The 27,445-nt window shown below is 47.0% G+C and overlaps 22 non-coding genes across 22 annotated transcripts; all 22 read left to right on the plus strand.

The window, feature by feature from the left end:
• The first annotated feature begins 178 nt into the window (after positions 1 to 178).
• On the plus strand, positions 179 to 290 carry TRNAL-CAA (transfer RNA leucine (anticodon CAA)). Its single transcript has 2 exons — positions 179 to 216; positions 245 to 290. It is a non-coding gene; the product is annotated as a tRNA-Leu (tRNA).
• A 937-nt stretch (positions 291 to 1,227) lies between these two features.
• On the plus strand, positions 1,228 to 1,299 carry TRNAP-CGG (transfer RNA proline (anticodon CGG)). The gene has a single exon. It is a non-coding gene; the product is annotated as a tRNA-Pro (tRNA).
• A 1,345-nt stretch (positions 1,300 to 2,644) lies between these two features.
• TRNAV-AAC (transfer RNA valine (anticodon AAC)) lies at positions 2,645 to 2,717 on the plus strand. Its single transcript has one exon. It is a non-coding gene; the product is annotated as a tRNA-Val (tRNA).
• A 1,338-nt stretch (positions 2,718 to 4,055) lies between these two features.
• TRNAP-CGG (transfer RNA proline (anticodon CGG)) lies at positions 4,056 to 4,127 on the plus strand. The gene has a single exon. It is a non-coding gene; the product is annotated as a tRNA-Pro (tRNA).
• A 1,703-nt stretch (positions 4,128 to 5,830) lies between these two features.
• On the plus strand, positions 5,831 to 5,942 carry TRNAL-CAA (transfer RNA leucine (anticodon CAA)). Its single transcript has 2 exons — positions 5,831 to 5,868; positions 5,897 to 5,942. It is a non-coding gene; the product is annotated as a tRNA-Leu (tRNA).
• A 937-nt stretch (positions 5,943 to 6,879) lies between these two features.
• On the plus strand, positions 6,880 to 6,951 carry TRNAP-CGG (transfer RNA proline (anticodon CGG)). Its single transcript has one exon. It is a non-coding gene; the product is annotated as a tRNA-Pro (tRNA).
• Positions 6,952 to 7,838: 887 nt separating this feature from the next.
• TRNAP-AGG (transfer RNA proline (anticodon AGG)) lies at positions 7,839 to 7,910 on the plus strand. The gene has a single exon. It is a non-coding gene; the product is annotated as a tRNA-Pro (tRNA).
• Positions 7,911 to 8,645: 735 nt separating this feature from the next.
• TRNAL-CAA (transfer RNA leucine (anticodon CAA)) lies at positions 8,646 to 8,757 on the plus strand. The gene is made up of 2 exons: positions 8,646 to 8,683; positions 8,712 to 8,757. It is a non-coding gene; the product is annotated as a tRNA-Leu (tRNA).
• Positions 8,758 to 9,694: 937 nt separating this feature from the next.
• On the plus strand, positions 9,695 to 9,766 carry TRNAP-CGG (transfer RNA proline (anticodon CGG)). Its single transcript has one exon. It is a non-coding gene; the product is annotated as a tRNA-Pro (tRNA).
• An 884-nt stretch (positions 9,767 to 10,650) lies between these two features.
• TRNAP-AGG (transfer RNA proline (anticodon AGG)) lies at positions 10,651 to 10,722 on the plus strand. Its single transcript has one exon. It is a non-coding gene; the product is annotated as a tRNA-Pro (tRNA).
• Positions 10,723 to 11,108: 386 nt separating this feature from the next.
• Positions 11,109 to 11,181, plus strand: TRNAV-AAC (transfer RNA valine (anticodon AAC)). The gene has a single exon. It is a non-coding gene; the product is annotated as a tRNA-Val (tRNA).
• A 3,116-nt stretch (positions 11,182 to 14,297) lies between these two features.
• On the plus strand, positions 14,298 to 14,409 carry TRNAL-CAA (transfer RNA leucine (anticodon CAA)). The gene is made up of 2 exons: positions 14,298 to 14,335; positions 14,364 to 14,409. It is a non-coding gene; the product is annotated as a tRNA-Leu (tRNA).
• Positions 14,410 to 15,336: 927 nt separating this feature from the next.
• Positions 15,337 to 15,408, plus strand: TRNAP-CGG (transfer RNA proline (anticodon CGG)). Its single transcript has one exon. It is a non-coding gene; the product is annotated as a tRNA-Pro (tRNA).
• Positions 15,409 to 15,793: 385 nt separating this feature from the next.
• On the plus strand, positions 15,794 to 15,866 carry TRNAV-UAC (transfer RNA valine (anticodon UAC)). Its single transcript has one exon. It is a non-coding gene; the product is annotated as a tRNA-Val (tRNA).
• Positions 15,867 to 17,114: 1,248 nt separating this feature from the next.
• Positions 17,115 to 17,226, plus strand: TRNAL-CAA (transfer RNA leucine (anticodon CAA)). The gene is made up of 2 exons: positions 17,115 to 17,152; positions 17,181 to 17,226. It is a non-coding gene; the product is annotated as a tRNA-Leu (tRNA).
• Positions 17,227 to 18,163: 937 nt separating this feature from the next.
• On the plus strand, positions 18,164 to 18,235 carry TRNAP-CGG (transfer RNA proline (anticodon CGG)). Its single transcript has one exon. It is a non-coding gene; the product is annotated as a tRNA-Pro (tRNA).
• An 884-nt stretch (positions 18,236 to 19,119) lies between these two features.
• Positions 19,120 to 19,191, plus strand: TRNAT-AGU (transfer RNA threonine (anticodon AGU)). Its single transcript has one exon. It is a non-coding gene; the product is annotated as a tRNA-Thr (tRNA).
• A 386-nt stretch (positions 19,192 to 19,577) lies between these two features.
• TRNAV-AAC (transfer RNA valine (anticodon AAC)) lies at positions 19,578 to 19,650 on the plus strand. The gene has a single exon. It is a non-coding gene; the product is annotated as a tRNA-Val (tRNA).
• Positions 19,651 to 22,404: 2,754 nt separating this feature from the next.
• On the plus strand, positions 22,405 to 22,477 carry TRNAV-AAC (transfer RNA valine (anticodon AAC)). The gene has a single exon. It is a non-coding gene; the product is annotated as a tRNA-Val (tRNA).
• Positions 22,478 to 22,765: 288 nt separating this feature from the next.
• TRNAL-CAA (transfer RNA leucine (anticodon CAA)) lies at positions 22,766 to 22,877 on the plus strand. Its single transcript has 2 exons — positions 22,766 to 22,803; positions 22,832 to 22,877. It is a non-coding gene; the product is annotated as a tRNA-Leu (tRNA).
• A 927-nt stretch (positions 22,878 to 23,804) lies between these two features.
• On the plus strand, positions 23,805 to 23,876 carry TRNAP-CGG (transfer RNA proline (anticodon CGG)). The gene has a single exon. It is a non-coding gene; the product is annotated as a tRNA-Pro (tRNA).
• A 2,755-nt stretch (positions 23,877 to 26,631) lies between these two features.
• Positions 26,632 to 26,703, plus strand: TRNAP-CGG (transfer RNA proline (anticodon CGG)). Its single transcript has one exon. It is a non-coding gene; the product is annotated as a tRNA-Pro (tRNA).
• The last annotated feature ends 742 nt before the right edge of the window (positions 26,704 to 27,445 follow it).

Genomic DNA, 27,445 nt, shown 5'->3' on the forward strand with positions numbered 1-27,445 from the left:
TTGCAAGACGAAACAAAGTAATCCGCATCCATCAGTGGTCGCTCTTGTGCCTAGCTTTTTTTTTATCATGCCATGTTGTATTGTGGGGCCTTTACACCTGTGACATTGCTGCGAACGCTGTAAGTTCAAACATTAGCAAGTGCAGACAGAAGAGTCAGACCTGTACATAGCCAGGGCTGTCAGGATGGCCGAGTGGTCTAAGGCGCCAGACTCAAGAGAGCTTGATCTTCAGTGCAACTGAGACTTCTGGTCTCCTCATGGAGGCGTGGGTTCAAATCCCACTTCTGACAGGTCTCTTTTACACCCTTAAATCGTCCTGTTTTTTGCAGTGCATTCCCCACACACCACAATCTTTGCATGGACCTGTAACATATGACGAGAAATCCACCAACGATCAGGCTGGGCCCTCAATCACAATTCCATGTATTCCTGGAAGGGACACCTCAGGCACACCTTCCGTTAAATTTGCACTCCATCACACTAACTGCCGTGCTGGTTTCTCATTAAGCAGTTGATCCCATCTTTGTTGTGAGGCTCTCCTGCCACCTTTTGGGCGGAGAAGACACTGTCCCTGCAACAACACAGGCAGACATGTTCAACAGGGCTTCCTGGTTATGTGGGAGGAGCAGATTGTCATTGGTCCCCCCTTGCGAATTTTAATTTACATAAGGAAGACAGAAAGGTAGCTGGGAGTAGGCAGTACACACGCACATTGAACTCTATCTTGTGATTTGCAGCCAATTCTAGATTGAGGCAGGAGGAAAGGAGGTGACTTGCCCAACAATGGCCATTCTGGGAATTCAGCCACCCTGGGTCTCCCAGGTGAGTGTTTCAGTCCTGCGAGCCACTCATATAAATCTCACCTGATCGAGCCTGATCGAGCGCTGAGTGAGCATGTTTGAATCCAAGAATCAAATGCCTCTTTCTTAGGAGCAAGAATTGGCAGGCCCTCCCTTGCTTCTGGGGTGGAAGTTTATGGGGCAAGGGTCCAGGACTTGCAGAGAAGTACAAGTGCCAGAAAGTGCCTGCAGTTCTCATCAGTGCCTTTTTTCTGCTCACTGGCAGCTAGGATATCGGCTCATCCCTTCCTTGCAAGAGTGAAAAAAACAACACCTTGAGAGAAAACATGACTTTGTGTGGCTCACATAGAGAGAGAGCAGCCAAATAGCACTGCTTTGTTTCTGAAAGACGCATCAGAAATTGTTCAAATTGCCGACAGGGGAATCAGGCTTGTTGGTCTAGAGGTATGATTCTCGCTTCGGGTGCGAGAGGTCCCGGGTTCAAATCCCGGACGAGCCCATGCTGTGGAATTATTTATAGGCTGCTTATTATATAGGACCATTTCTTCTTTTCAATGCTATAAGACGCCGTGTATGGTGAGAAAGTTCCTTTCCCTGCACGCTGTTTCCCACTTTTGGCGTATAGAATTTCAGTGCCGGACTTCTTTGCAACTGCTTTTCTGGGGTGGACCATCAGTGTAGGAACATTAAATTCAAAGTGTTTTTCTAGTGTGATTTCAGGTATGGTTTTAAAATCGCCTTTTGGAATAAAAGTGGTCCTCTTTCCTTTCTTCCAAAGAAAGAGATCGGGTAAGGAGGGTCCAACGTTGAGCTTCATGGACATTGGCCCTTGGTCTGTGCTTTCCAGCCCACTACATGCCAAGAAGATTGCTGCAAGAGTATCTGTTTCTGTGGTGTAGTGGTTATCACGTTCGCTTTACACGTGAAAGGTCCCAGGTTCGAGACCGGGCAGAAACAGCAGCTTATTGTTTGCATTTACTCTCTCAACTTATAGGAAAGCTGAGATAATGGAAGCTGTCTATCCCTCACCAGCGTGACGTACTGTGCTCCAGGGGCATCAGTGACAGCTCAAAAAGAGAAGTGACGATAGTTTGCGCCATTCGTTTGCACGTCCTTTTGTACTGAAGGGTGGGCCTACTTGATGAAAGCAAGGCATGAAAGCAGAAATTGTTTTATTGTCCTCACCGAGAGCATACACCTAGAGCAAACAAAATGTCTGAAGGATGGAGGCATTTTCATTTCTTGTTCGATGACGGCCATGGAAAAGACAGCAACCATATTGCAGAAGAGAGCAGCATGTGCAGTTGCTTGCTTTGGGTGAATCATTCACCAACTCGCTGCCAATAACACCCGGAGCCAGTGCAAAAGGTGACTCTTGTGTGCCTCGGCTCGTTGGTCTAGGGGTATGATTCTCGCTTAGGGTGCGAGAGGTCCAGGGTTCAAATCCCGGACGAGCCCTTTTTTAGAGGTAAACATACGAATCCTACTCAAAACTCACAATGCCTGACTATTTCTCATTACACTCGGCGCATTGTTGCACAAATTATTTTGAACCTCAGAAGAAAAACGGATATCCATGCTTTTTCTGCCTTCATGCTTAGTCTGTGTGTGTCCCAGGTGATGCTTTCCCAAGCTGTACTTGCTGGCATTTAGGCATCAGATATTTGTCTGTCGATGCCTGCATAAGTACATTTTTAATACGTCTAATTGCAAGCATGTTGGCTGATATCTCTGCAGTTTTCACACTTGCTCCTCGCTTTCTGAGTGGCTGCTGATACAGCAGAATAGAAGTAGAGAGAATCCTTGAGAGGAACCTTGCTCTAACAGTAAAACACAGCAAGTTAGTTTCTGTAGTGTAGTGGTCATCACGTTCGCCTAACACGCGAAAGGTCCCCGGTTCGAGACCGGGCAGAAACACTGTGCATGAGCTGCTTTTATGTGCACCCTCTAAAACCTTATTATCTCAATGCAAGCTTAAGAAGAGGCGGTCCATGAACCCTGCGAGCCGTGGGAAACTTCCTTTACTTTTCCAAGACGAAACAAAGTAATCCGCATCCATCAGTGGTCGCTCTTGTGCCTAGCTTTTTTTTTTATCATGCCATGTTGTATTGTGGGGCCTTTACACCTGTGACATTGCTGCGAACGCTGTAAGTGCAAACATTGGCAAGTGCAGACAGAAGAGTCAGACCTGTACATAGCCAGGGCTGTCATGATGGCCGAGTGGTCTAAGGCGCCAGACTCAAGAGAGCTTGATCTTCAGTGCAACTGAGACTTCTGGTCTCCTCATGGAGGCGTGGGTTCAAATCCCACTTCTGACAGGTCTCTTTTACACCCTTAAATCGTCCTGTTTTTTGCAGTGCATTCCCCACACACCACAATCTTTGCATGGACCTGTAACATATGACGAGAAATCCACCAACGATCAGGCTGGGCCCTCAATCACAATTCCATGTATTCCTGGAAGGGACACCTCAGGCACACCTTCCGTTAAATTTGCACTCCATCACACTAACTGCCGTGCTGGTTTCTCATTAAGCAGTTGATCCCATCTTTGTTGTGAGGCTCTCCTGCCACCTTTTGGGCGGAGAAGGCACTGTCCCTGCAACAACACAGGCAGACATGTTCAACAGGGCTTCCTGGTTATGTGGGAGGAGCAGATTGTCATTGGTCCCCCCTTGCGAATTTTAATTTACATAAGGAAGACAGAGAGGTAGCTGGGAGTAGGCAGTACACACGGACATTGAACTCTATCTTGTGATTTGCAGCCAATTCTAGATTGAGGCAGGAGGAAAGGAGGTGACTTGCCCAACAATGGCCATTCTGGGAATTCAGTCACCCTGGGTCTCCCAGGTGAGTGTTTCAGTCCTGCGAGCCACTCATATAAATCTCGCCTGATCGAGCATATGTGAGCGCTGAGTGAGCATGTTTGAATCCAAGAATCAAACGCTTCTTTCTTAGAAGCAAGAATTGGCAGGCCCTCCCTTGCTTCTGGGGTGGAAGTTTATGGGGCAAGGGTCCAGGACTTGCAGAGAAGTACAAGTGCCAGAAAGTGCCTGCAGTTCTCATCAGTGCCTTTTTTCTGCTCACTGGCAGCTAGGATATCGGCTGATCCCTTCCTTGCAAGAGTGAAAAAAACAACACCTTGAGAGAAAACATGACTTTGTGTGGCTCACATAGAGAGAGAGCAGCCAAATAGCACTGCTTTGTTTCTGAAAGACGCATCAGAAATTGTTCAAATTGCCGACAGGGGAGTCAGGCTTGTTGGTCTAGGGGTATGATTCTCGCTTCGGGTGCGAGAGGTCCCGGGTTCAAATCCCGGACGAGCCCATGCTGTGGAATTATTTTTAGGCTGCTTATTATATAGGACCATTTCTTTTCAATGCTATAAGACGCCGTGTATGGTGAGAAAGTTCCTTTCCCTGCACGCTGTTTCCCACTTTTGGCGTATAGAATTTCAGTGCCGGACTTCTTTGCAACTGCTTTTCTGGGGTGGACCATCAGTGTAGGAACATTAAATTCAAAGTGTTTTTCTAGTGTGATTTCAGGTATGGTTTTAAAATCGCCTTTTGGAATAAAAGTGGTCCTCGTTCCTTTCTTCCAAAGAAAGAGATCAGGTAAGGAGGGTCCAACGTTGAGCTTCATGGACATTGGCCCTTGGTCTGTGCTTTCCAGCCCACTACATGCCAAGAAGATTGCTGCAAGAGTATCTGTTTCTGTGGTGTAGTGGTTATCACGTTCGCTTTACACGTGAAAGGTCCCACGTTCGAGACCGGGCAGAAACAGCAGCTTATTGTTTGCATTTACTCTCTCAACTTATAGGAAAGCTGAGATAATGGAAGCTGTCTATCCCTCACCAGCGTGACGTACTGTGCTCCAGGGGCATCAGTGACAGCTCAAAAAGAGAAGTGACGATAGTTTGCGCCATTCGTTTGCACGTCCTTTTGTACTGAAGGGTGGGCCTACTTGATGAAAGCAAGGCATGAGAGCAGAAATTGTTTTATTGTCCTCACCGAGAGCATATACCCAGAGCAAACAAAATGTCTGAAGGATGGAGGCATTTTCATTTCTTGTTCGATGACGGCCATGGAAAAGACAGCAACCATATTGCAGAAGAGAGCAGCATGTGCAGTTGCTTGCTTTGGGTGAATCATTCACCAACTCGCTGCCAATAACCCCCGGAGCCAGTGCAAAAGGTGACTCTTGTGTGCCTCGGCTCGTTGGTCTAGGGGTATGATTCTCGCTTAGGGTGCGAGAGGTCCCGGGTTCAAATCCCGGGCGAGCCCTTTTTTAGAGGTAAACATACGAATCCTACTCAAAACTGACAATGCCTGACTATTTCTCATTACACTCGGCGCATTGTTGCACAAATTATTTTGAACCTCAGAAGAAAAACGGATATCCATGCTTTTTCTGCCTTCATGCTTAGTCTGTGTGTGTCCCAGGTGATGCTTTCCCAAGCTGTACTTGCTGGCATTTAGGCATCAGATATTTGTATGTCGATGCCTGCATAAGTAAATTTTTTATACGTCTAATTGCAAGCATGTTGGCTGATATCTCTGCAGTTTTCACACTTGCTCCTCGCTTTCTGAGTGGCTGCTGATACAGCAGAATAGAAGTAGAGAGAATCCTTGAGAGGAACCTTGCTCTAACAGTAAAACACAGCAAGTTAGTTTCTGTAGTGTAGTGGTCATCACGTTCGCCTCACACGCGAAAGGTCCCCGTTTCGAGACCGGGCAGAAACACTGTGCATGAGCTGCTTTTATGTGCACCCTCTAAAACCTTATTATCTCAATGCAAGCTTAAGAAGAGGCGGTCCATGAACCCAGCGAGCCGTGGGAAACTTCCTTTACTTTTCCAAGACGAAACAAAGTAATCCGCATCCATCAGTGGTCGCTCTTGTGCCTAGCTTTTTTTTTATCATGCCATGTTGTATTGTGGGGCCTTTACACCTGTGACATTGCTGCGAACGCTGTAAGTTCAAACATTAGCAAGTGCAGACAGAAGAGTCAGACCTGTACATAGCCAGGGCTGTCAGGATGGCCGAGTGGTCTAAGGCGCCAGACTCAAGAGAGCTTGATCTTCAGTGCAACTGAGACTTCTGGTCTCCTCATGGAGGCGTGGGTTCAAATCCCACTTCTGACAGGTCTCTTTTACACCCTTAAATCGTCCTGTTTTTTGCAGTGCATTCCCCACACACCACAATCTTTGCATGGACCTGTAACATATGACGAGAAATCCACCAACGATCAGGCTGGGCCCTCAATCACAATTCCATGTATTCCTGGAAGGGACACCTCAGGCACACCTTCCGTTAAATTTGCACTCCATCACACTAACTGCCGTGCTGGTTTCTCATTAAGCAGTTGATCCCATCTTTGTTGTGAGGCTCTCCTGCCACCTTTTGGGCGGAGAAGGCACTGTCCCTGCAACAACACAGGCAGACATGTTCAACAGGGCTTCCTGGTTATGTGGGAGGAGCAGATTGTCATTGGTCCCCCCTTGCGAATTTTAATTTACATAAGGAAGACAGAAAGGTAGCTGGGAGTAGGCAGTACACACGGACATTGAACTCTATCTTGTGATTTGCAGCCAATTCTAGATTGAGGCAGGAGGAAAGGAGGAGACTTGCCCAACAATGGCCATTCTGGGAATTCAGCCACCCTGGGTCTCCCAGGTGAGTGTTTCAGTCCTGCGAGCCACTCATATAAATCTCGCCTGATCGAGACTGATCGAGTGCTGAGTGAGCATGTTTTAATCCAAGAATCAAATGCCTCTTTCTTAGGAGCAAGAATTGGCAGGCCCTCCCTTGCTTCTGGGGTGGAAGTTTATGGGGCAAGGGTCCAGGACTTGCAGAGAAGTACAAGTGCCAGAAAGTGCCTGCAGTTCACATCAGTGCCTTTTTTCTGCTCACTGGCAGCTAGGGTATCGGCTCATCCCTTCCTTGCAAGAGTGAAAAAAACAACACCTTGAGAGAAAACATGACTTTGTGTGGCTCACATAGAGAGAGAGCAGCCAAATAGCACTGCTTTGTTTCTGAAAGACGCATCAGAAATTGTTCAAATTGCCGACAGGGGAATCAGGCTTGTTGGTCTAGGGGTATGATTCTCGCTTCGGGTGCGAGAGGTCCCGGGTTCAAATCCCGGACAAGCCCATGCTGTGGAAATATTTTTAGGCTGCTTATTATATAGGACCATTACTTCTTTTCAATGCTATAAGACGCCGTGTATGGTGAGAAAGTTCCTTTCCCTGCACGCTGTTTCCCACTTTTGGCGTATAGAATTTCAGTGCCGGACTTCTTTGCAACTGCTTTTCTGGGGTGGACCATCAGTGTAGGAACATTAAATTCAAAGTGTTTTTCTAGTGTGATTTCAGGTATGGTTTTAAAATCGCCTTTTGGAATAAAAGTGGTCCTCGTTCCTTTCTTCCAAAGAAAGAGATCGGGTAAGGAGGGTCCAACGTTGAGCTTCATGGACATTGGCCCTTGGTCTGTGCTTTCCAGCCCACTACATGCCAAGAAGATTGCTGCAAGAGTATCTGTTTCTGTGGTGTAGTGGTTATCACGTTCACTTTACACGTGAAAGGTCCCAGGTTCGAGACCGGGCAGAAACAGCAGCTTATTGTTTGCATTTACTCTCTCAACTTATAGGAAAGCTGAGATAATGGAAGCTGTCTATCCCTCCCCAGCGTGACGTACTGTGCTCCAGGGGCATCAGTGACAGCTCAAAAAGAGAAGTGACGATAGTTTGCGCCATTCGTTTGCACGTCCTTTTGTACTGAAGGGTGGGCCTACTTGATGAAAGCAAGGCATGAGAGCAGAAATTGTTTTATTGTCCTCACCGAGAGCATACACCTAGAGCAAACAAAATGTCTGAAGGATGGAGGCATTTTCATTTCTTGTTCGATGACGGCCGTGGAAAAGACAGCAACCATATTGCAGAAGAGAGCAGCATGTGCAGTTGCTTGCTTTGGGTGAATCATTCACCAACTCGCTGCCAATAACCCCCGGAGCCAGTGCAAAATGTGACTCTTGTGTGCCTCGGCTCGTTGGTCTAGGGGTATGATTCTCGCTTAGGGTGCGAGAGGTCCCGGGTTCAAATCCCGGACGAGCCCTTTTTTAGAGGTAAACATACGAATCCTACTCAAAACTGACAATGCCTGACTATTTCTCATTACACTCGGCGCATTGTTGCACAAATTATTTTGAACCTCAGAAGAAAAACGGATATCCATGCTATTTCTGCCTTCATGCTTAGTCTGTGTGTGTCCCAGGTGATGCTTTCCCAAGCTGTACTTGCTGGCATTTAGGCATCAGATATTTGTCTGTCGATGCCTGCATAAGTAAATTTTTAATACGTCTAATTGCAAGCATGTTGGCTGATATCTCTGCAGTTTTCACACTTGCTCCTCGCTTTCTGAGTGGCTGCTGATACAGCAGAATAGAAGTAGAGAGAATCCTTGAGAGGAACCTTGCTCTAACAGTAAAACACGGCAAGTTAGTTTCTGTAGTGTAGTGGTCATCACATTCGCCTAACACGCGAAAGGTCCCCGGTTCGAGACTGTGCATGAGCTGCTTTTATGTGCACCCTCTAAAACCTTATTATCTCAATGCAAGCTTAAGAAGAGGCGGTCCATGAACCCTGCGAGCCGTCGGAAACTTCCTTTACTTTTCCAAGACGAAACAAAGTAATCCGCATCCATCAGTGGTCGCTCTTGTGCCTAGCTTTTTTTTTTATCATGCCATGTTGTATTGTGGGGCCTTTACACCTGTGACATTGCTGCGAACGCTGTAAGTGCAAACATTGGCAAGTGCAGACAGAAGAGTCAGACCTGTACATAGCCATGGCTGTCAGGATGGCCGAGTGGTCTAAGGCGCCAGACTCAAGAGAGCTTGATCTTCAGTGCAACTGAGACTTCTGGTCTCCTCATGGAGGCGTGGGTTCAAATCCCACTTCTGACAGGTCTCTTTTACACCCTTAAATCGTCCTGTTTTTTGCAGTGCATTCCCCACACACCACAATCTTTGCACGGACCTGTAACATATGACGAGAAATCCACCAACGTTCAGGCTGGGCCCTCAATCACAATTCCATGTATTCCTGGAAGGGACACCTCAGGCACACCTTCCGTTAAATTTGCACTCCATCACACTAACTGCCGTGCTGGTTTCTCATTAAGCAGTTGATCCCATCTTTGTTGTGAGGCTCTCCTGCCACCTTTTGGGCGGAGAAGGCACTGTCCCTGCAACAACACAGGCAGACATGTTCAACAGGGCTTCCTGGTTATGTGGGAGGAGCAGATTGTCATTGGTCCCCCCTTGCGAATTTTAATTTACATAAGGAAGACAGAGAGGTAGCTGGGAGTAGGCAGTACACACGGACATTGAACTCTATCTTGTGATTTGCAGCCAATTCTAGATTGAGGCAGGAGGAAAGGAGGTGACTTGCCCAACAATGGCCATTCTGGGAATTCAGTCACCCTGGGTCTCCCAGGTGAGTGTTTCAGTCCTGCGAGCCACTCATATAAATCTCGCCTGATTGAGCATATGTGAGTGCTGAGTGAGCATGTTTGAATCCAAGAATCAAACGCTTCTTTCTTAGAAGCAAGAATTGGCAGGCCCTCCCTTGCTTCTGGGGTGGAAGTTTATGGGGCAAGGGTCCAGGACTTGCAGAGAAGTACAAGTGCCAGAAAGTGCCTGCAGTTCTCATCAGTGCCTTTTTTTTGCTCACTGGCAGCTAGGATATCGGCTGATCCCTTCCTTGCAAGAGTGAAAAAAACAACACCTTGAGAGAAAACATGACTTTGTGTGGCTCACATAGAGAGAGAGCAGCCAAATAGCACTGCTTTGTTTCTGAAAGACGCATCAGAAATTGTTCAAATTGCCGACAGGGGAGTCAGGCTTGTTGGTCTAGGGGTATGATTCTCGCTTCGGGTGCGAGAGGTCCCGGGTTCAAATCCCGGACGAGCCCATGCTGTGGAATTATTTTTAGGCTGCTTATTATATAGGACCATTTCTTTTCAATGCTATAAGACGCCGTGTGTGGTGAGAAAGTTCCTTTCCCTGCACGCTGTTTCCCACTTTTGGCGTATAGAATTTCAGTGCCGGACTTCTTTGCAACTGCTTTTCTGGGGTGGACCATCAGTGTAGGAACATTAAATTCAAAGTGTTTTTCTAGTGTGATTTCAGGTATGGTTTTAAAATCGCCTTTTGGAATAAAAGTGGTCCTCGTTCCTTTCTTCCAAAGAAAGAGATCGGGTAAGGAGGGTCCAACGTTGAGCTTCATGGACATTGGCCCTTGGTCTGTGCTTTCCAGCCCACTACATGCCAAGAAGATTGCTGCAAGAGTATCTGTTTCTGTGGTGTAGTGGTTATCACGTTCGCTTTACACGTGAAAGGTCCCACGTTCGAGACCGGGCAGAAACAGCAGCTTATTGTTTGCATTTACTCTCTCAACTTATAGGAAAGCTGAGATAATGGAAGCTGTCTATCCCTCACCAGCGTGACGTACTGTGCTCCAGGGGCATCAGTGACAGCTCAAAAAGAGAAGTGACGATAGTTTGCGCCATTCGTTTGCACGTCCTTTTGTACTGAAGGGTAGGCCTACTTGATGAAAGCAAGGCATGAGAGCAGAAATTGTTTTATTGTCCTCACCGAGAGCATACACCCAGAGCAAACAAAATGTCTGAAGGATGGAGGCATTTTCATTTCTTGTTCGATGACGGCCATGGAAAAGACAGCAACCATATTGCAGAAGAGAGCAGCATGTGCAGTTGCTTGCTTTGGGTGAATCATTCACCAACTCGCTGCCAATAACCCCCGGAGCCAGTGCAAAAGGCGACTCTTGTGTGCCTCGGCTCGTTGGTCTAGGGGTATGATTCTCGCTTAGGGTGCGAGAGGTCCCGGGTTCAAATCCCGGACGAGCCCTTTTTTAGAGGTAAACATACGAATCCTACTCAAAACTGACAATGCCTGACTATTTCTCATTACACTCGGCGCATTGTTGCACAAATTATTTTGAACCTCAGAAGAAAAACGGATATCCATGCTTTTTCTGCCTTCATGCTTAGTCTGTGTGTGTCCCAGGTGATGCTTTCCCAAGCTGTACTTGCTGGCATTTAGGCATCAGATATTTGTCTGTCGATGCCTGCATAAGTACATTTTTAATACGTCTAATTGCAAGCATGTTGGCTGATATCTCTGCAGTTTTCACACTTGCTCCTCGCTTTCTGAGTGGCTGCTGATACAGCAGAATAGAAGTAGAGAGAATCCTTGAGAGGAACCTTGCTCTAACAGTAAAACACAGCAAGTTAGTTTCTGTAGTGTAGTGGTCATCACGTTCGCCTAACACGTGAAAGGTCCCCGGTTCGAGACCGGGCAGAAACACTGTGCATGAGCTGCTTTTATGTGCACCCTCTAAAACCTTATTATCTCAATGCAAGCTTAAGAAGAGGCGGTCCATGAACCCAGCGAGCCGTGGGAAACTTCCTTTACTTTTCAAAGACGAAACAAAGTAATCCGCATCCATCAGTGGTCGCTCTTGTGCCTAGCTTTTTTTTTATCATGCCATGTTGTATTGTGGGGCCTTTACACCTGTGACATTGCTGCGAACGCTGTAAGTGCAAACATTGGCAAGTGCAGACAGAAGAGTCAGACCTGTACATAGCCATGGCTGTCAGGATGGCCGAGTGGTCTAAGGCGCCACACTCAAGAGAGCTTGATTTTCAGTGCAACTGAGACTTCTGGTCTCCTCATGGAGGCGTGGGTTCAAATCCCACTTCTGACAGGTCTCTTTCACACCCTTAAATCGTCCTGTTTTTTGCAGTGCATTCCCCACACACCACAATCTTTGCACGGACCTGTAACATATGACGAGAAATCCACCAACGATCAGGCTGGGCCCTCAATCACAATTCCATGTATTCCTGGAAGGGACACCTCAGGCACACCTTCCGTTAAATTTGCACTCCATCACACTAACTGCCGTGCTGGTTTCTCATTAAGCAGTTGATCCCATCTTTGTTGTGAGGCTCTCCTGCCACCTTTTGGGCGGAGAAGGCACTGTCCCTGCAACAACACAGGCAGACATGTTCAACAGGGCTTCCTGGTTATGTGGGAGGAGCAGATTGTCATTGGTCCCCCCTTGCGAATTTTAATTTACATAAGGAAGACAGAGAGGTAGCTGGGAGTAGGCAGTACACACGGACATTGAACTCTATCTTGTGATTTGCAGCCAATTCTAGATTGAGGCAGGAGGAAAGGAGGTGACTTGCCCAACAATGGCCATTCTGGGAATCCAGTCACCCTGGGTCTCCCAGGTGAGTGTTTCAGTCCTGCGAGCCACTCATATAAATCTCGCCTGATCGAGCACATGTGAGCGCTGAGTGAGCATGTTTGAATCCAAGAATCAAACGCTTCTTTCTTAGAAGCAAGAATTGGCAGGCCCTCCCTTGCTTCTGGGGTGGAAGTTTATGGGGCAAGGGTCCAGGACTTGCAGAGAAGTACAAGTGCCAGAAAGTGCCTGCAGTTCTCATCAGTGCCTTTTTTCTGCTCACTGGCAGCTAGGATATCGGCTGATCCCTTCCTTGCAAGAGTGAAAAAAACAACACCTTGAGAGAAAACATGACTTTGTGTGGCTCACATAGAGAGAGAGCAGCCAAATAGCACTGCTTTGTTTCTGAAAGACGCATCAGAAATTGTTCAAATTGCCGACAGGGGAGTCAGGCTCGTTGGTCTAGGGGTAAGATTCTTGCTTTCGGTGCGAGAGGTCCTGGGTTCAAATCCCGGACGAGCCCATGCTGTGGAATTATTTTTAGGCTGCTTATTATATAGGACCATTTCTTCTTTTCAATGCTATAAGACGCCGTGTATGGTGAGAAAGTTCCTTTCCCTGCACGCTGTTTCCCACTTTTGGCGTATAGAATTTCAGTGCCGGACTTCTTTGCAACTGCTTTTCTGGGGTGGACCATCAGTGTAGGAACATTAAATTCAAAGTGTTTTTCTAGTGTGATTTCAGGTATGGTTTTAAAATCGCCTTTTGGAATAAAAGTGGTCCTCGTTCCTTTCTTCCAAAAAAAGAGATCGGGTAAGGAGGGTCCAACGTTGAGCTTCATGGACATTGGCCCTTGGTCTGTGCTTTCCAGCCCACAACATGCCAAGAAGATTGCTGCAAGAGTATCTGTTTCTGTGGTGTAGTGGTTATCACGTTAGCTTTACACGCGAAAGGTCCCTGGTTCGAGACCGGGCAGAAACAGCAGCTTATTGTTTGCATTTACTCTCTCAACTTATAGGAAAGCTGAGATAATGGAAGCTGTCTATCCCTCACCAGCGTGATGTACTGTGCTCCAGGGGCATCAGTGACAGCTCAAAAAGAGAAGTGACGATAGTTTGCGCCATTCGTTTGCACGTCCTTTTGTACTGAAGGGTGGGCCTACTTGATGAAAGCAAGGCATGAGAGCAGAAATTGTTTTATTGTCCTCACCGAGAGCATACAGCTAGAGCAAACAAAATGTCTGAAGGATGGAGGTATTTTCATTTCTGGTTCGATGACGGCCATGGAAAAGACAGCAACCATATTGCAGAAGAGAGCAGCATGTGCAGTTGCTTGCTTTGGGTGAATCATTCACCAACTCGCTGCCAATAACCCCCAGAGCCGGTGCAAAAGGTGGCTCTTGTGTGCCTCGGCTCGTTGGTCTAGGGGTATGATTCTCGCTTAGGGTGCGAGAGGTCCCCGGTTCAAATCCCGGACGAGCCCTTTTTTAGAGGTAAACATACGAATCCTACTCAAAACTGACAATGCCTGACTATTTCTCATTACACTCGGCGCATTGTTTCACAAATTATTTTGAACCTCAGAAGAAAAACGGATATCCATGCTTTTTCTGCCTTCATGCTTAGTCTGTGTGTGTCCCAGGTGATGCTTTCCCAAGCTGTACTTGCTGGCATTTAGGCATCAGATATTTGTCTGTCGATGCCTGCATAAGTAAATTTTTAATACGTCTAATTGCAAGCATGTTGGCTGATATCTCTGCAGTTTTAACACTTGCTCCTCGCTTTCTGAGTGGCTGCTGATACAGCAGAATAGAAGTAGAGAGAATCCTTGAGAGGAACCTTGCTCTAACAGTAAAACACAGCAAGTTAGTTTCTGTAGTGTAGTGGTCATCACATTCGCCTAACACGCGAAAGCTCCCCGGTTCGAGACCGGGCAGAAACGCTGTGCATGAGCTGCTTTTATGTGCACCCTCTAAAACCTTATTATCTCAATGCAAGCTTAAGAAGAGGCGGTCCATGAACCCAGCGAGCCGTGGGAAAATTCCTTTACTTTTCCAAGACGAAACAAAGTAATCCGCATCCATCAGTGGTCGCTCTTGTGCCTAGCTTTTTTTTTTATCATGCCATGTTGTATTGTGGGGCCTTTACACCTGTGACATTGCTGCGAACGCTGTAAGTGCAAACATTGGCAAGTGCAGACAGAAGAGTCAGACCTGTACATAGCCAGGGCTGTCAGGATGGCCGAGTGGTCTAAGGCGCCAGACTCAAGAGAGCTTGATCTTCAGTGCAACTGAGACTTCTGGTCTCCTCATGGAGGCGTGGGTTCAAATCCCACTTCTGACAGGTCTCTTTTACACCCTTAAATCGTCCTGTTTTTTGCAGTGCATTCCCCACACACCACAATCTTTGCACGGACCTGTAACATATGACGAGAAATCCACCAACGATCAGGCTGGGCCCTCAATCACAATTCCATGTATTCCTGGAAGGGACACCTCAGGCACACCTTCCGTTAAATTTGCACTCCATCACACTAACTGCCGTGCTGGTTTCTCATTAAGCAGTTGATCCCATCTTTGTTGTGAGGCTCTCCTGCCACCTTTTGGGCGGAGAAGGCACTGTCCCTGCAACAACACAGGCAGACATGTTCAACAGGGCTTCCTGGTTATGTGGGAGGAGCAGATTGTCATTGGTCCGCCCTTGCGAATTTTAATTTACATAAGGAAGACAGAGAGGTAGCTGGGAGTAGGCAGTACACACAGACATTGAACTCTATCTTGTGATTTGCAGCCAATTCTAGATTGAGGCAGGAGGAAAGGAGGTGTCTTGCCCAACAATGGCCATTCTGGGAATTCAGCCACCCTGGGTCTCCCAGGTGAGTGTTTCAGTCCTGCGAGCCACTCATATAAATCTCGCCTGATCGAGCGCTGAGTGAGCGTGTTTGAATCGAAGAATCAAACGCCTCTTTCTTAGGAGCAAGAATTGGCAGGCCCTCCCTTGCTTCCGGGGTGGAAGTTTAGGGGGCAAGGGTCCAGGACTTGCAGAGAAGTACAAGTGCCAGAAAGTGCCTGCAGTTCTCATCAGTGCCTTTTTTCTGCTCACTGGCAGCTAGGATATCGGCTGATCCCTTCCTTGCAAGAGTGAAAAAAACAACACCTTGAGAGAAAACATGACTTTGTGTGGCTCACATAGAGAGAGAGCAGCCAAATAGCACTGCTTTGTTTCTGAAAGACGCATCAGAAATTGTTCAAATTGCCGACAGGGGAATCAGGCTCGTTGGTCTAGGGGTATGATTCTCGCTTCGGGTGCGAGAGGTCCCGGGTTCAAATCCCGGACGAGCCCATGCTGTGGAATTATTTTTAGGCTGCTTATTATATAGGACCATTTCTTCTTTTCAATGCTATAAGACGCCGTGTATGGTGAGAAAGTTCCTTTCCCTGCACGCTGTTTCCCACTTTTGGCGTATAGAATTTCAGTGCCGGACTTCTTTGCAACTGCTTTTCTGGGGTGGACCATCAGTGTAGGAACATTAAATTCAAAGTGTTTTTCTAGTGTGATTTCAGGTATGGTTTTAAAATCGCCTTTTGGAATAAAAGTGGTCCTCGTTCCTTTCTTCCAAAGAAAGAGATCGGGTAAGGAGGGTCCAACGTTGAGCTTCATGGACATTGGCCCTTGGTCTGTGCTTTCCAGCCCACTACATGCCAAGAAGATTGCTGCAAGAGTATCTGTTTCTGTGGTGTAGTGGTTATCACGTTTGCTTTACACGCGAAAGGTCCCTGGTTCGAGACCGGGCAGAAACAGCAGCTTATTGTTTGCATTTACTCTCTCAACTTATAGGAAAGCTGAGATAATGGAAGCTGTCTATCCCTCACCAGCGTGACGTACTGTGCTCCAGGGGCATCAGTGACAGCTCAAAAAGAGAAGTGACGATAGTTTGCGCCATTCGTTTGCACGTCCTTTTGTACTGAAGGGTGGGCCTACTTGATGAAAGCAAGGCATGAGAGCAGAAATTGTTTTATTGTCCTCACCGAGAGCATACACCTAGAGCAAACAAAATATCTGAAGGATGGAGGCATTTTCATTTCTTGTTCGATGACGGCCATGGAAAAGACAGCAACCATATTGCAGAAGAGAGCAGAATGTGCAGTTGCTTGCTTTGGGTGAATCATTCACCAACTCGCTGCCAATAACCCCCGGAGCCAATGCAAAAGGTGACTCTTGTGTGCCTCGGCTCGTTGGTCTAGGGGTATGATTCTCGCTTAGGGTGCGAGAGGTCCTGGGTTTAAATCCCGGACGAGCCCTTTTTTAGAGGTAAACATACGAATCCTACTCAAAACTCACAATGCCTGACTATTTCTCATTACACTCGGCGCATTGTTGCACAAATTATTTTGAACCTCAGAAGAAAAACGGATATCCATGCTTTTTCTGCCTTCATGCTTAGTCTGTGTGTGTCCCAGGTGATGCTTTCCCAAGCTGTACTTGCTGGCATTTAGGCATCAGATATTTGTCTGTCGATGCCTGCATAAGTAAATTTTTAATACGTCTAATTGCAAGCATGTTGGCTGATATCTCTGCAGTTTTCACACTTGCTCCTCGCTTTCTGAGTGGCTGCTGATACAGCAGAAGAGAAGTAGAGAGAATCCTTGAGAGGAACCTTGCTCTAACAGTAAAACACAGCAAGTTAGTTTCTGTAGTGTAGTGGTCATCACGTTCACCTAACACGCGAAAGGTCCCCGGTTCGAGACCGGGCAGAAACACTGTGCATGAGCTGCTTTTATGTGCACCCTCTAAAACCTTATTATCTCAATGCAAGCTTAAGAAGAGGCAGTCCATGAACCCAGCGAGCCGTGGGAAACTTCCTTTACTTTTGCAAGACGAAACAAAGTAATCCGCATCCATCAGTGGTCGCTCTTGTGCCTAGCTTTTTATTTATCATGCCATGTTGTATTGTGGGGCCTTTACACCTGTGACATTGCTGCGAACGCTGTAAGTTCAAACATTAGCAAGTGCAGACAGAAGAGTCAGACCTGTACATAGCCAGGGCTGTCAGGATGGCCGAGTGGTCTAAGGCGCCAGACTCAAGAGAGCTTGATCTTCAGTGCAACTGAGACTTCTGGTCTCCTCATGGAGGCGTGGGTTCAAATCCCACTTCTGACAGGTCTCTTTTACACCCTTAAATCGTCCTGTTTTTTGCAGTGCATTCCCCACACACCACAATCTTTGCATGGACCTGTAACATATGACGAGAAATCCACCAATGATCAGGCTGGGCCCTCAATCACAATTCCATGTATTCCTGGAAGGGACACCTCAGGCACACCTTCCGTTAAATTTGCACTCCATCACACTAACTGCTGTGCTGGTTTCTCATTAAGCAGTTGATCCCATCTTTGTTGTGAGGCTCTCCTGCCACCTTTTGGGCGGAGAAGGCACTGTCCCTGCAACAACACAGGCAGACATGTTCAACAGGGCTTCCTGGTTATGTGGGAGGAGCAGATTGTCATTGGTCCCCCCTTGCGAATTTTAATTTACATAAGGAAGACAGAGAGGTAGCTGGGAGTAGGCAGTACACACGGACATTGAACTCTATCTTGTGATTTGCAGCCAATTCTAGATTGAGGCAGGAGGAAAGGAGGTGACTTGCCCAACAATGGCCATTCTGGGAATTCAGTCACCCTGGGTCTCCCAGGTGAGTGTTTCAGTCCTGCGAGCCACTCATATAAATCTCGCCTGATCGAGCATATGTGAGCGCTGAGTGAGCATGTTTGAATCCAAGAATCAAACGCTTCTTTCTTAGAAGAAAGAATTGGCAGGCCCTCCCTTGCTTCTGGGGTGGAAGTTTATGGGGCAAGGGTCCAGGACTTGCAGAGAAGTACAAGTGCCAGAAAGTGCCTGCAGTTCTCATCAGTGCCTTTTTTCTGCTCACTGGCAGCTAGGATATCAGCTGATCCCTTCCTTGCAAGAGTGAAAAAAACAACACCTTGAGAGAAAACATGACTTTGTGTGGCTCACATAGAGAGAGAGCAGCCAAATAGCACTGCTTTGTTTCTGAAAGACGCATCAGAAATTGTTCAAATTGCCAACAGGGGAGTCAGGCTTGTTGGTCTAGGGGTATGATTCTCGCTTCGGGTGCGAGAGGTCCCGGGTTCAAATCCCGGACGAGCCCATGCTGTGGAATTATTTTTAGGCTGCTTATTATATAGGACCATTTCTTTTCAATGCTATAAGACGCCGTGTATGGTGAGAAAGTTCCTTTCCCTGCACGCTGTTTCCCACTTTTGGCGTATAGAATTTCAGTGCCGGACTTCTTTGCAACTGCTTTTCTGGGGTGGACCATCAGTGTAGGAACATTAAATTCAAAGTGTTTTTCTAGTGTGATTTCAGGTATGGTTTTAAAATCGCCTTTTGGAATAAAAGTGGTCCTCGTTCCTTTCTTCCAAAGAAAGAGATCGGGTAAGGAGGGTCCAACGTTGAGCTTCATGGACATTGGCCCTTGGTCTGTGCTTTCCAGCCCACTACATGCCAAGAAGATTGCTGCAAGAGTATCTGTTTCTGTGGTGTAGTGGTTATCACGTTCGCTTTACACGTGAAAGGTCCCACGTTCGAGACCGGGCAGAAACAGCAGCTTATTGTTTGCATTTACTCTCTCAACTTATAGGAAAGCTGAGATAATGGAAGCTGTCTATCCCTCACCAGCGTGACGTACTGTGCTCCAGGGGCATCAGTGACAGCTCAAAAAGAGAAGTGACGATAGTTTGCGCCATTCGTTTGCACGTCCTTTTGTACTGAAGGGTGGGCCTACTTGATGAAAGCAATGCATGAGAGCAGAAATTGTTTTATTGTCCTCACCGAGAGCATACACCCAGAGCAAACAAAATGTCTGAAGGATGGAGGCATTTTCATTTCTTGTTCGATGACGGCCATGGAAAAGACAGCAACCATATTGCTGAAGAGAGCAGCATGTGCAGTTGCTTGCTTTGGGTGAATCATTCACCAACTCGCTGCCAATAACCCCCGGAGCCAGTGCAAAAGGCGACTCTTGTGTGCCTCGGCTTGTTGGTCTAGGGGTATGATTCTCGCTTAGTGTGCGAGAGGTCCCGGGTTCAAATCCCGGACGAGCCCTTTTTTAGAGGTAAACATACGAATCCTACTCAAAACTGACAATGCCTGACTATTTCTCATTACACTCGGCGCATTGTTGCACAAATTATTTTGAACCTCAGAAGAAAAACGGATATCCATGCTTTTTCTGCCTTCATGCTTAGTCTGTGTGTGTCCCAGGTGATGCTTTCCCAAGCTGTACTTGCTGGCATTTAGGCATCAGATATTTGTCTGTCGATGCCTGCATAAGTAAATTTTTAATACGTCTAATTGCAAGCATGTTGGCTGATATCTCTGCAGTTTTCACACTTGCTCCTCGCTTTCTGAGTGGCTGCTGATACAGCAGAATAGAAGTAGAGAGAATCCTTGAGAGGAACCTTGCTCTAACAGTAAAACACAGCAAGTTAGTTTCTGTAGTGTAGTGGTCATCACGTTCGCCTAACACGCGAAAAGTCCCCGGTTCGAGACCGGGCAGAAACACTGTGCATGAGCTGCTTTTATGTGCACCCTCTAAAACCTTATTATCTCAATGCAAGCTTAAGAAGAGGCGGTCCATGAACCCAGCGAGCCGTGGGAAACTTCCTTTACTTTTCAAAGACGAAACAAAGTAATCCGCATCCATCAGTGGTCGCTCTTGTGCCTAGCTTTTTTTTTATCATGCCATGTTGTATTGTGGGGCCTTTACACCTGTGACATTGCTGCGAACGCTGTAAGTGCAAACATTGGCAAGTGCAGACAGAAGAGTCAGACCTGTACATAGCCATGGCTGTCAGGATGGCCGAGTGGTCTAAGGCGCCACACTCAAGAGAGCTTGATTTTCAGTGCAACTGAGACTTCTGGTCTCCTCATGGAGGCGTGGGTTCAAATCCCACTTCTGACAGGTCACTTTTACACCCTTAAATCGTCCTGTTTTTTGCAGTGCATTCCCCACACACCACAATCTTTGCACGGACCTGTAACATATGACGAGAAATCCACCAACGATCAGGCTGGGCCCTCAATCACAATTCCATGTATTCCTGGAAGGGACACCTCAGGCACACCTTCCGTTAAATTTGCACTCCATCACACTAACTGCCGTGCTGGTTTCTCATTAAGCAGTTGATCCCATCTTTGTTGTGAGGCTCTCCTGCCACCTTTTGGGCGGAGAAGGCACTGTCCCTGCAACAACACAGGCAGACATGTTCAACAGGGCTTCCTGGTTATGTGGGAGGAGCAGATTGTCATTGGTCCCCCCTTGCGAATTTTAATTTACATAAGGAAGACAGAGAGGTAGCTGGGAGTAGGCAGTACACACGGACATTGAACTCTATCTTATGATTTGCAGCCAATTCTAGATTGAGGCAGGAGGAAAGGAGGTGACTTGCCCAACAATGGCCATTCTGGGAATCCAGTCACCCTGGGTCTCCCAGGTGAGTGTTTCAGTCCTGCGAGCCACTTATATAAATCTCGCCTGATCGAGCACATGTGAGCGCTGAGTGAGCATGTTTGAATCCAAGAATCAAACGCTTCTTTCTTAGAAGCAAGAATTGGCAGGCCCTCCCTTGCTTCTGGGGTGGAAGTTTATGGGGCAAGGGTCCAGGACTTGCAGAGAAGTACAAGTGCCAGAAAGTGCCTGCAGTTCTCATCAGTGCCTTTTTTCTGCTCACTGGCAGCTAGGATATCGGCTGATCCCTTCCTTGCAAGAGTGAAAAAAACAACACCTTGAGAGAAAACATGACTTTGTGTGGCTCACATAGAGAGAGAGCAGCCAAATAGCACTGCTTTGTTTCTGAAAGACGCATCAGAAATTGTTCAAATTGCCGACAGGGGTGTCAGGCTCGTTGGTCTAGGGGTATGATTCTTGCTTTCGGTGCGAGAGGTCCTGGGTTCAAATCCCGGACGAGCCCATGCTGTGGAATTATTTTTAGGCTGCTTATTATATAGGACCATTTCTTCTTTTCAATGCTATAAGACGCCGTGTATGGTGAGAAAGTTCCTTTCCCTGCACGCTGTTTCCCACTTTTGGCGTATAGAATTTCAGTGCCGGACTTCTTTGCAACTGCTTTTCTGGGGTGGACCATCAGTGTAGGAACATTAAATTCAAAGTGTTTTTCTAGTGTGATTTCAGGTATGGTTTTAAAATCGCCTTTTGGAATAAAAGTGGTCCTCGTTCCTTTCTTCCAAAGAAAGAGATCGGGTAAGGAGGGTCCAACATTGAGCTTCATGGACATTGGCCCTTGGTCTGTGCTTTCCAGCCCACAACATGCCAAGAAGATTGCTGCAAGAGTATCTGTTTCTGTGGTGTAGTGGTTATCACGTTAGCTTTACACGCGAAAGGTCCCTGGTTCGAGACCGGGCAGAAACAGCAGCTTATTGTTTGCATTTACTCTCTCAACTTATAGGAAAGCTGAGATAATGGAAGCTGTCTATCCCTCACCAGCGTGATGTACTGTGCTCCAGGGGCATCAGTGACAGCTCAAAAAGAGAAGTGACGATAGTTTGCGCCATTCGTTTGCACGTCCTTTTGTACTGAAGGGTGGGCCTACTTGATGAAAGCAAGGCATGAGAGCAGAAATTGTTTTATTGTCCTCACCGAGAGCATACACCTAGAGCAAACAAAATGTCTTAAGGATGGAGGTATTTTCATTTCTGGTTCGATGACGGCCATGGAAAAGACAGCAACCATATTGCAGAAGAGAGCAGCATGTGCAGTTGCTTGCTTTGGGTGAATCATTCACCAACTCGCTGCCAATAACCCCCAGAGCCGGTGCAAAAGGTGGCTCTTGTGTGCCTCGGCTCGTTGGTCTAGGGGTATGATTCTCGATTAGGGTGCGAGAGGTCCCCGGTTCAAATCCCGGACGAGCCCTTTTTTAGAGGTAAACATACGAATCCTACTCAAAACTGACAATGCCTGACTATTTCTCATTACACTCGGCGCATTGTTGCACAAATTATTTTGAACCTCAGAAGAAAAACGGATATCCATGCTTTTTCTGCCTTCATGCTTAGTCTGTGTGTGTCCCAGGTGATGCTTTCCCAAGCTGTACTTGCTGGCATTTAGGCATCAGATATTTGTCTGTCGATGCCTGCATAAGTAAATTTTTAATACGTCTAATTGCAAGCATGTTGGCTGATATCTCTGCAGTTTTAACACTTGCTCCTCGCTTTCTGAGTGGCTGCTGATACAGCAGAATAGAAGTAGAGAGAATCCTTGAGAGGAACCTTGCTCTAACAGTAAAACACAGCAAGTTAGTTTCTGTAGTGTAGTGGTCATCACGTTCGCCTAACACGCGAAAGGTCCCCGGTTCGAGACCGGGCAGAAACACTGTGCATGAGCTGCTTTTATGTGCACCCTCTAAAACCTTATTATCTCAATGCAAGCTTAAGAAGAGGCGGTCCATGAACCCAGCGAGCCGTGGGAAACTTCCTTTACTTTTCCAAGACGAAACAAAGTAATCCGCATCCATCAGTGGTCGCTCTTGTGCCTAGCTTTTTTTTTATCATGCCATGTTGTATTGTGGGGCCTTTACACCTGTGACATTGCTGCGAACGCTGTAAGTGCAAACATTGGCAAGTGCAGACAGAAGAGTCAGACCTGTACATAGCCAGGGCTGTCAGGATGGCCGAGTGGTCTAAGGCGCCAGACTCAAGAGAGCTTGATCTTCAGTGCAACTGAGACTTCTGGTCTCCTCATGGAGGCGTGGGTTCAAATCCCACTTCTGACAGGTCTCTTTTACACCCTTAAATCGTCCTGTTTTTTGCAGTGCATTCCCCACACACCACAATCTTTGCACGGACCTGTAACATATGACGAGAAATCCACCAACGATCAGGCTGGGCCCTCAATCACAATTCCATGTATTCCTGGAAGGGACACCTCAGGCACACCTTCCCTTAAATTTGCACTCCATCACACTAACTGCCGTGCTGGTTTCTCATTAAGCAGTTGATCCCATCTTTGTTGTGAGGCTCTCCTGCCACCTTTTGGGCGGAGAAGGCACTGTCCCTGCAACAACACAGGCAGACATGTTCAACAGGGCTTCCTGGTTATGTGGGAGGAGCAGATTGTCATTGGTCCCCCCTTGCGAATTTTAATTTACAGAAGGAAGACAGAGAGGTAGCTGGGAGTAGGCAGTACACACAGACATTGAACTCTATCTTGTGATTTGCAGCCAATTCTAGATTGAGGCAGGAGGAAAGGAGGTGACTTGCCCAACAATGGCCATTCTGGGAATTCAGCCACCCTGGGTCTCCCAGGTGAGTGTTTCAGTCCTGCGAGCCACTCATATAAATCTCGCCTGATCGAGCGCTGATTGAGCGTGTTTGAATCCAAGAATCAAACGCCTCTTTCTTAGGAGCAAGAATTGGCAGGCCCTCCCTTGCTTCCGGGGTGGAAGTTTAGGGGGCAAGGGTCCAGGACTTGCAGAGAAGTACAAGTGCCAGAAAGTGCCTGCAGTTCTCATCAGTGCCTTTTTTCTGCTCACTGGCAGCTAGGATATCGGCTGATCCCTTCCTTGCAAGAGTGAAAAAAACAACACCTTGAGAGAAAACATGACTTTGTGTGGCTCACATAGAGAGAGAGCAGCCAAATAGCACTGCTTTGTTTCTGAAAGACGCATCAGAAATTGTTCAAATTGCCGACAGGGGAATCAGGCTCGTTGGTCTAGGGGTATGATTCTCGCTTCGGGTGCGAGAGGTCCCGGGTTCAAATCCCGGACGAGCCCATGCTGTGGAATTATTTTTAGGCTGCTTATTATATAGGACCATTTCTTCTTTTCAATGCTATAAGACGCCGTGTATGGTGAGAAAGTTCCTTTCCCTGCACGCTGTTTCCTACTTTTGGCGTATAGAATTTCAGTGCCGGACTTCTTTGCAACTGCTTTTCTGGGGTGGACCATCAGTGTAGGAACATTAAATTCAAAGTGTTTTTCTAGTGTGATTTCAGGTATGGTTTTAAAATCGCCTTTTGGAATAAAAGTGGTCCTCGTTCCTTTCTTCCAAAGAAAGAGATCGGGTAAGGAGGGTCCAACGTTGAGCTTCATGGACATTGGCCCTTGGTCTGTGCTTTCCAGCCCACTACATGCCAAGAAGATTGCTGCAAGAGTATCTGTTTCTGTGGTGTAGTGGTTATCACGTTTGCTTTACACGCGAAAGGTCACTGGTTCGAGACTGGGCAGAAACAGCAGCTTATTGTTTGCATTTACTCTCTCAACTTATAGGAAAGCTGAGATAATGGAAGCTGTCTATCCTTCACCAGCGTGACGTACTGTGCTCCAGGGGCATCAGTGACAGCTCAAAAAGAGAAGTGACGATAGTTTGCGCCATTCGTTTGCACGTCCTTTTGTACTGAAGGGTGGGCCTACTTGATGAAAGCAAGGCATGAGAGCAGAAATTGTTTTATTGTCCTCACCGAGAGCATACACCTAGAGCAAACAAAATATCTGAAGGATGGAGGCATTTTCATTTCTTGTTCGATGACGGCCATGGAAAAGACAGCAACCATATTGCAGAAGAGAGCAGCATGTGCAGTTGCTTGCTTTGGGTGAATCATTCACCAACTCGCTGCCAATAACCCCCGGAGCCAGTGCAAAAGGTGACTCTTGTGTGCCTCGGCTCGTTGGTCTAGGGGTATGATTCTCGCTTAGGGTGCGAGAGGTCCTGGGTTTAAATCCCGGACGAGCCCTTTTTTAGAGGTAAACATACGAATCCTACTCAAAACTCACAATGCCTGACTATTTCTCATTACACTCGGCGCATTGTTGCACAAATTATTTTGAACCTCAGAAGAAGAACGGATATCCATGCTTTTTCTGCCTTCATGCTTAGTCTGTGTGTGTCCCAGGTGATGCTTTCCCAAGCTGTACTTGCTGGCATTTAGGCATCAGATATTTGTCTGTCGATGCCTGCATAAGTAAATTTTTAATACGTCTAATTGCAAGCATGTTGGCTGATATCTCTGCAGTTTTCACACTTGCTCCTCGCTTTCTGAGAGGCTGCTGATACAGCAGAAGAGAAGTAGAGAGAATCCTTGAGAGGAACCTTGCTCTAACAGTAAAACACAGCAAGTTAGTTTCTGTAGTGTAGTGGTCATCACGTTCACCTAACACGCGAAAGGTCCCCGGTTCGAGACCGGGCAGAAACACTGTGCATGAGCTGCTTTTATGTGCACCCTCTAAAACCTTTTTATCTCAATGCAAGCTTAAGAAGAGGCAGTCCATGAACCCAGCGAGCCGTGGGAAACTTCCTTTACTTTTGCAAGACGAAACAAAGTAATCCGCATCCATCAGTGGTCGCTCTTGTGCCTAGCTTTTTTTTTATTATGCCATGTTGTATTGTGGGGCCTTTACACCTGTGACATTGCTGCGAACGCTGTAAGTGCAAACATTAGCAAGTGCAGACAGAAGAGTCAGACCTGTACATAGCCAGGGCTGTCAGGATGGCCGAGTGGTCTAAGGCGCCAGACTCAAGAGAGCTTGATCTTCAGTGCAACTGAGACTTCTGGGCTCCTCATGGAGGCGTGGGTTCAAATCCCACTTCTGACAGGTCTCTTTTACACCCTTAAATCGTCCTGTTTTTTGCAGTGCATTCCCCACACACCACAATCTTTGCACGGACCTGTAACATATGACGAGAAATCCACCAACGATCAGGCTGGGCCCTCAATCACAATTCCATGTATTCCTGGAAGGGACACCTCAGGCACACCTTCCGTTAAATTTGCACTCCATCAACCTAACTGCCGTGCTGGTTTCTCATTAAGCAGTTGATCCCATCTTTGTTGTGAGGCTCTCCTGCCACCTTTTGGGCGGAGAAGGCACTGTCCCTGCAACAACACAGGCAGACATGTTCAACAGGGCTTCCTGGTTATGTGGGAGGAGCAGATTGTCATTGGTCCCCCCTTGCGAATTTTAATTTACATAAGGAAGACAGAGAGGTAGCTGGGAGTAGGCAGTCCACACGGACATTGAACTCTATCTTGTGATTTGCAGCCAATTCTAGATTGAGGCAGGAGGAAAGGAGGTGACGTGCCCAACAATGGCCATTCTGGGAATTCAGTCACCCTGGGTCTCCCAGGTGAGTGTTTCAGTCCTGCGAGCCACTCATATAAATCTCGCCTGATCGAGCACATGTGAGCGCTGAGTGAGCATGTTTGAATCCAAGAATCAAACGCTTCTTTCTTAGAAGCAAGAATTGGCAGGCCCTCCCTTGCTTCTGGGGTGGAAGTTTATGGGGCAAGGGTCCAGGACTTGCAGAGAAGTACAAGTGCCAGAAAGTGCCTGCAGTTCTCATTGGTGCCTTTTTTCTGCTCACTGGCAGCTAGGATATCGGCTGATCCCTTCCTTGCAAGAGTGAAAAAAACAACACCTTGAGAGAAAACATGACTTTGTGTGGCTCACATAGAGAGAGAGCAGCCAAATAGCACTGCTTTGTTTCTGAAAGACGCATCAGAAATTGTTCAAATTGCCGACAGGGGAATCAGGCTCGTTGGTCTAGGGGTATGATTCTCGCTTCGGCTGCGAGAGGACCCGGGTTCAAATCCCGGACGAGCCCATGCTGTGGAATTATTTTTAGGCTGCTTATTATATAGGACCCTTTCTTCTTTTCAGTGCTATAAGACGCCGTGTATGGTGAGAAAGTTCCTTTCCCTGCACGCTGTTTCCCACTTTTGGCGTATAGAATTTCAGTGCCGGACTTCTTTGCAACTGCTTTTCTGGGGTGGACCATCAGTGTAGGAACATTAAATTCAAAGTGTTTTTCTAGTGAGATTTCAGGTATGGTTTTAAAATCGCCTTTTGGAATAAAAGTGGTCCTCGTTCCTTTCTTCCAAAGAAAGAGATCGGGTAAGGAGGGTCCAACGTTGAGCTTCATGGACATTGGCCCGTGGTCTGTGCTTTCCAGCCCACTACATGCCAAGAAGATTGCTGCAAGAATATCTGTTTCTGTGGTGTAGTGGTTATCACGTTTGCTTTACACGCGAAAAGTCCCTGGTTCGAGACCGGGCAGAAACAGCAGCTTATTGTTTGCATTTACTCTCTCAACTTATAGGAAAGCTGAGATAATGGAAGCTGTCTATCCCTCACCAGCGTGACGTACTGTGCTCCAGGGGCATCAGTGACAGCTCAAAAAGAGAAGTGAAGATAGTTTGCGCCATTCGTTTGCACGTCCTTTTGTACTGAAGGGTGGGCCTACTTGATGAAAGCAAGGCATGAGAGCAGAAATTGTTTTATTGTCCTCACCGAGAGCATACACCTAGAGCAAACAAAATGTCTGAAGGATGGAGGCATTTTCATTT

The sequence above is a fragment of the Triturus cristatus genome, chromosome 10 (genome assembly GCF_964204655.1).
Source record: "Triturus cristatus chromosome 10, aTriCri1.1, whole genome shotgun sequence".
Classification (NCBI taxonomy): Eukaryota; Metazoa; Chordata; class Amphibia; order Caudata; family Salamandridae; genus Triturus; species Triturus cristatus.